This window comes from Trichechus manatus, unplaced genomic scaffold, assembly GCF_000243295.1.
Source record: "Trichechus manatus latirostris isolate Lorelei unplaced genomic scaffold, TriManLat1.0 scaffold00237, whole genome shotgun sequence".
NCBI classification, from domain to species: domain Eukaryota; kingdom Metazoa; phylum Chordata; class Mammalia; order Sirenia; family Trichechidae; genus Trichechus; species Trichechus manatus.
The window spans coordinates 2,639,218-2,645,040 of NW_004444173.1; positions in this window are offsets into that span (position 1 = coordinate 2,639,218).

Genomic DNA, 5,823 nt, shown 5'->3' on the forward strand with positions numbered 1-5,823 from the left:
AAAAAAAAAAAAAAAGAACAAGAAAGTCCTCCCCAAAAAACAGAAAAATAAAAACCAACGAATAAAGAAATGCTCTCGGGGATCGCTCTGTACGTCTGTGGAAGCTGAAGGGGAGTCTCCTTGACACGCAGCTCTGCCTGGACAGAAAGGGCTCCTAAGTCAAGAAAAGGAAAAGAAAACAAACAAACAGTTCAAAACTAACATATGAAAAAAAGCCCCAGGATCACACCAGCGCGGTAGCCCAGACAGGGAAGCAGCTTCAAACTCAAATGGAGCTCCACAGCCCCTCAGGAAGAAGCAGAGATGGCGCACGGAGCCAGGCACTCGAGCAAAAGGAGGAGGAGGTGGCGAGAGGCAAGTAAGAAATCAAAAGAAGCAGAAAAAATAAAAGCAACACTAGCAGCCAACAAATGGCAAATGGCACTCAGAGAGCCAGCTAGTACAGGCTGGTGTTTCTGGACAAGAGACTGTGTCCACAGGAAGCAGAGGGGGCCGATTGTGGCTGAAGAAGGGTAGAGGGTGAGAAAGCGTATATCACAAATTACCGGAGCTCTGCAGCCCCTCAGGAAGAAGCAAAGATGGCACATGGAGCGAGGTACTCAAGCAAAAGGAGGGGGAGGTGGCGAGAGGCAAAGAAGAAACCAAAAGAAGTGGAAAAAAGCAACACCAGCAGCCAACAAATGGCACTCAGAGAGCCACCCATTCGGGTGTGTGGAATCCAAGCAGCCGGTGTTTCCTGGTGAAGAGATTGTGGCCGCGGGAAGCAGAGGAAGCTGAGTCGGGGTGAAGAGGGGTGGGTGGTGGGAAAGCACATATCGCAAATTACCAGTTGTTTTGTCTCCCGCTGGATGCTCCGTGAGGCTGCTTTCTTGTACCCCCTGTTTGCTGGTCTCCGATAGGAGTCCAAGATGGTGGATCTGCACTGCGTTAGCTTGTAGGGGACCTCTGCATGAATCTCTCCTTGCTCTCCATTCTCTGTCAGTTTTCTCACTCCATTTGGTGCTTGCCTGAATCCTTTATCTCTTCATTTGATGTTTTAGGGTTTCAGGATTGTTGTTTTCTCTGCTTGGTTTAGTGTTTCGGATCTTTGCTGTGGAGGGATGGCTTGGTGCTTCTGCCTAGAGCACCATTTTGCTGGAACTCCCTATAATCATATTTTTGTGTTTTCATTTCCTTTTGATCTTCAATCATTTACGAATATGATTGAATGAAAACCAACAATATTTATCAAAGTTATCATCAAATTTTATATGAAATTCCATCTGAATAATTTAATGCTGGGATAGGGGTATCTAGCATACCAGGGCAAAGGAGTATACCTTTTAAAGAAGCAGATAAATTTCAAGTTTTCTCTGTGTGAATAATTGCGTAAAAAATAAGGAAAAATTCCATACTTAAGGATGTTACATCATGCAGGGCTTATGGGTTATAGTCTCTTAAGCAAATGTTTCAACTGCAAGAGAAGGATGTAAATTTCAATCCAGGTCTATATAAAGAGAGCATGCATTCTAATAAGTAGCCACTTGTATCGGACCTAAATCTCTTCTATTACCAATTTCGGTAGAATATGAATGCTTTAGAGTTAAACAAGTAATGGTTTCAAATGAAAACAAATATCTTGGCATTAAATCTATACTGAACCAAAGTCACTATTTTGAAAGAATGAGAATGAGAGAAAGTATATATTATTCAAAATAGTTGTTACTCCAATCACAGTAACTTAGTTAACAAGAAGAAAATTATCAACAGTTTCTGAGATACAAATGTCTTTCCTCTTTCCTTAGGTCAGTTAAATAGATGTAATCATATCATCAAGAAAACAAATGCTTGTAAAACATGCTTAAGAAAAATTATGCATACACACCAACATAATAATTTTACAGGGTGGCTATGAGTTGGAACTGACTTGAAGGCATCTAACAACAGCAACAATGTACTGTTTTATGTTTCGTGTTGAATTATCCCATTACTACGAAAATAAATATACTAATACCATAAGAAATTTAGCAGTGATTACATGTACAACTTTATAAACTTTAGCACTTAGATATCAGACTCCAGAGGAACAGGTAATTCACATGTAACCCTTGAGAATAGCAACAGTGGAGCTGACTACTCGGTAATGCTATTCGTTACCACTAATGGAAACATCCCCTATGATCCGATCAGGATTTTGTATTCCCTTTAGAATATTTTACATTACTTTTTTTATATGACTTTAAGTTGATTTGCTAATTATTTCATCAACATGTTATCCCATTACTGGAATTATCCGATATTAAGTTATCTGAACTAATAATGGTAAATGAGTCTAATTCAGTTCCTCTCGCCTATGACAATTTAACTGAACTGCAAAATACAATGAACCTGATCTCATAACTGGAGAGAAAGCAGCCTAGTATTCTGAAAATTAGTGCCATCATGAGATGTCAACAATTTGATCTCTGTTCACCAGTGGGATCAGCTCATGTGACTTGTAGATAAATTTAATTAAAGAGTTTGATGTGTTGTGATTAACTAATGTGCACTCTTAAGACTAGATGAAGTATAGGATTAAAGTAATTTAATAAGCAGAGAAGAACACTAAGAAAATGGTAGAAATTAAATATCATTATGTTTTAAATCTTGTTTTAACATCATAGGTCTTGTTCTTTAAATAGGGATTTCTATGGACTGAATGCTATGACTGAAGACCAGATGAGTTGTGGGATGACATCATGGACATTATACATTAAGAAAGCAAAAGGTCATTAAAAAGAAAGGAAAGAAAGAAAAGACCAAAATGAATGTCAAAAGAGACTCTGAAACTTGCTGTTGAATGTAGAGTAGCTAAAGCTAATGGAAGAAGTGATGAAGTAAAAGAGCTGAACAGAAGATTTCAAAGGGCAGCTTAAGAAGACAGAGTATTATAATGAAATATGCAAAGACCTGGAGTAAGAAAACCAAAAGGGAAGAACAAGCTCAGCATTTCTAAAGCTGAAAGACCTGAAGAAAAAATTCAAGCTTTGAGTTGCAAAACTGAAGAATTCTATACGCAAAATATCGAGCAACTCAGAAGGCGTCAAAAGAAGATGGAAGGAATATACAGTCACTGTACCAAAAATAATTGGTTGATGTTCAATCATTTGAGGAGGTAACATATGATAAAGAGCCGATAGTAGTGAAGGAAGAAGTCCAAGCTGCACTGAAAAATAAGGCTCCAGGCATTGGCAGAATACCAACTGAGATGTTTCAACAAATTAATGCAGTGCTAGAAGCACTCATGCATCTATGCCAAGAAATTTGTAAGACAGCTACCTGTGCAACCAACTAGAAGAGATCCATATTTATGCCTATGGGAAGGTGATCCAACAGTATGTTGACATTATGGACATAATTGAAAAATATTAATATCACAAGCAAGTGCAATTTTGCTAAAGATAATTAAAAAATTGTTGCAGAAGTACATCAACACGAAACTGCCAGAAAGTCAAGCCAGATTCAGGAGGGGACATGGAATGAAGACTATCATTACTGATGTCAGATGGATCGTGGATGAAACCATAGAATACCAGAAAGATGTTTACTTGCCTTTTATTGAGTATACAAAGTCATTCTACTATGTGATTCATAACAAATTATGGATAACTTTTCAAAGAGAAGGAATTCTAGAACACTTAATCATGCTCATGAGGAACCTCTACATAGACCAAGAGGCAACTGTTCAGAAACAACAGGGAGATACTGCGACGTTTAAAATCAGGAAAGGTGTGTGTCAGGGTTGTATCTTTTCCCCATACTTATTCAATCTGTATGCAGAGCAAATAATCTGAGAAGCTGAACTATATAAAGGAGAACTCAAACTCAGGATTGGAGAAAGACTTATTAATAACCTATATATGCATTTGACACGACCTTGCTTGCTGAAGGCAAAGAAGACTTGAAGCACTTACTGATGGAGATCGAAGACTATAGCCTTCACTATGGGTTACACCTCAACATAAAGAAAACAAAAATCCTCACAATGGAACAAAAAGCAATATCATGATAAACAGAGAAAATATTGAAGTTGTAAAGGATTTCATTTTACTTGAATCCACAATCAATGCCCTTGGAAACAGCAGTCAAGAAATCAAATGATGTATTTCTTGGGCAAATCTGCTGTAAAAGACCTCTTTAACAAAGTGTTAAAAAGCAAAGATATCATTTTGAGGACTAAGGTGCACCTGACCCAAGCCATGATATTTTCATTTGCCTCGTATGCATGGGAAAGCCTAACAATGAATAAGGAAGACCAAAGAAGAATTGATGCCTCTGAATTATGGTATTGGCAAAGAATATTGAATATACAATGGACTGCCAGAAGAACTAACAGATCTGTCTTGGAAGAAGTACAGCCAGAATGTTGCTTAGAAGAGTGGATGGTGAGACTTCCTCTCACATATTTTGAACATGTTATCAAGAGGGACCAGTCCCTAGAGAAGGACATCAGGCTTGGTAAAGCAGAGAGCCAATGAAAAAGAGGAAGACCCTCAACAAGATGGAATGACATATTGGCTGAAACCATGGCCTTCAACATAGCAATAATTGTGAGGATCACATAGGACTATGCAGTGCTTCATTCTGATGTACATATATGGTCACTATGAGTTGAAACCGACTCAATGGCACTTAACAACAACAACAAATGGGCAGGTTAGAAAGTCATTTAATTAAGGTATCTCAGGAATTCATAAATATATTTCATAATTTAGGTGTTGAACAACTTGACACAACCACAGGCCCTGTCTGAAATTATACCTTCCTGTTTCTTATGGGGATCCCTGATGGTACAGTGATTAAGAGTTCAGTCTGCTAACCAAAAAGTTAACAGTTTGAATCCACCATCTGCTTCTTGGAAACTCTAAGGGGCAGTGCTACTCTGCCCTATAGGGTTGCTATGAGTCAGAATCGACTCAGTGGCAACGGGTTTTGTTTGGTGTTGGTTTCTTCCGGATGAATCAGCTAATCTCTGCAATCTTAGAGCACTGAAGGATATTGCACAACCTACAAAAGAAGTAGAAGATAACATATATAGAAATATGTATGTGAAACGGTTTCATAGCTATATGAGAAAGCAGTTTAGAAATCAGTTGTACTGACTGGTGAGCTAGGGGACGAAAATTACAAATGTGGCCTAACAAGTCCCTCAGAACAACTATGGTAGCAAATTTTATTTTGTCATTGTGCCTATACTTGGAACACAATTACCAAGTAGAAAATGCAGTTAAATAAAAGGAAAGTAAAATCTCCTCCTCATCCAATGTTGTTATTGTTATTTTATTATTAGGTGCCATAGAATCTGCTTTGACTAGCAACGCTGTGTATAACAGAACAAAACAATGCCCAGTCACGCACCATTCTCACAATTGTTGCTGTGTTTGAGCCCATGGTTGCAGCCCCTGTGTCAATCCGTCTCTTTAGAGGTCTTTCTCTTTTTTGTTGATCCTCTACTTTACCAAACATGATGTCCTTCTCTAGGGATTGGTGTCTCATGATAACATATCCAAAGTAAGCAAGACAAAATCTCACCATTCTCATTTCTAAAAATGTATTCTGGCTGTAATTCCTCCAAGACAGATTTCTTTGTTCTTCTGGAGGTCCATAGTATATTCAATATTCTTCACCAACCCAATTCAAATGTGTTCATTCTTCTTTGGTCTTGCTTTTTCATTGTCTAGCTTTTACATGCATATGAGATAATTGAAAAGATCATGGCTTCAGTCAGGTGCACCTCAGTCATCAAAGCGACATTTTTGTACTTTAAAAAGATCGTTTGCAGGAGATTTTCCTAATGAAAAATGT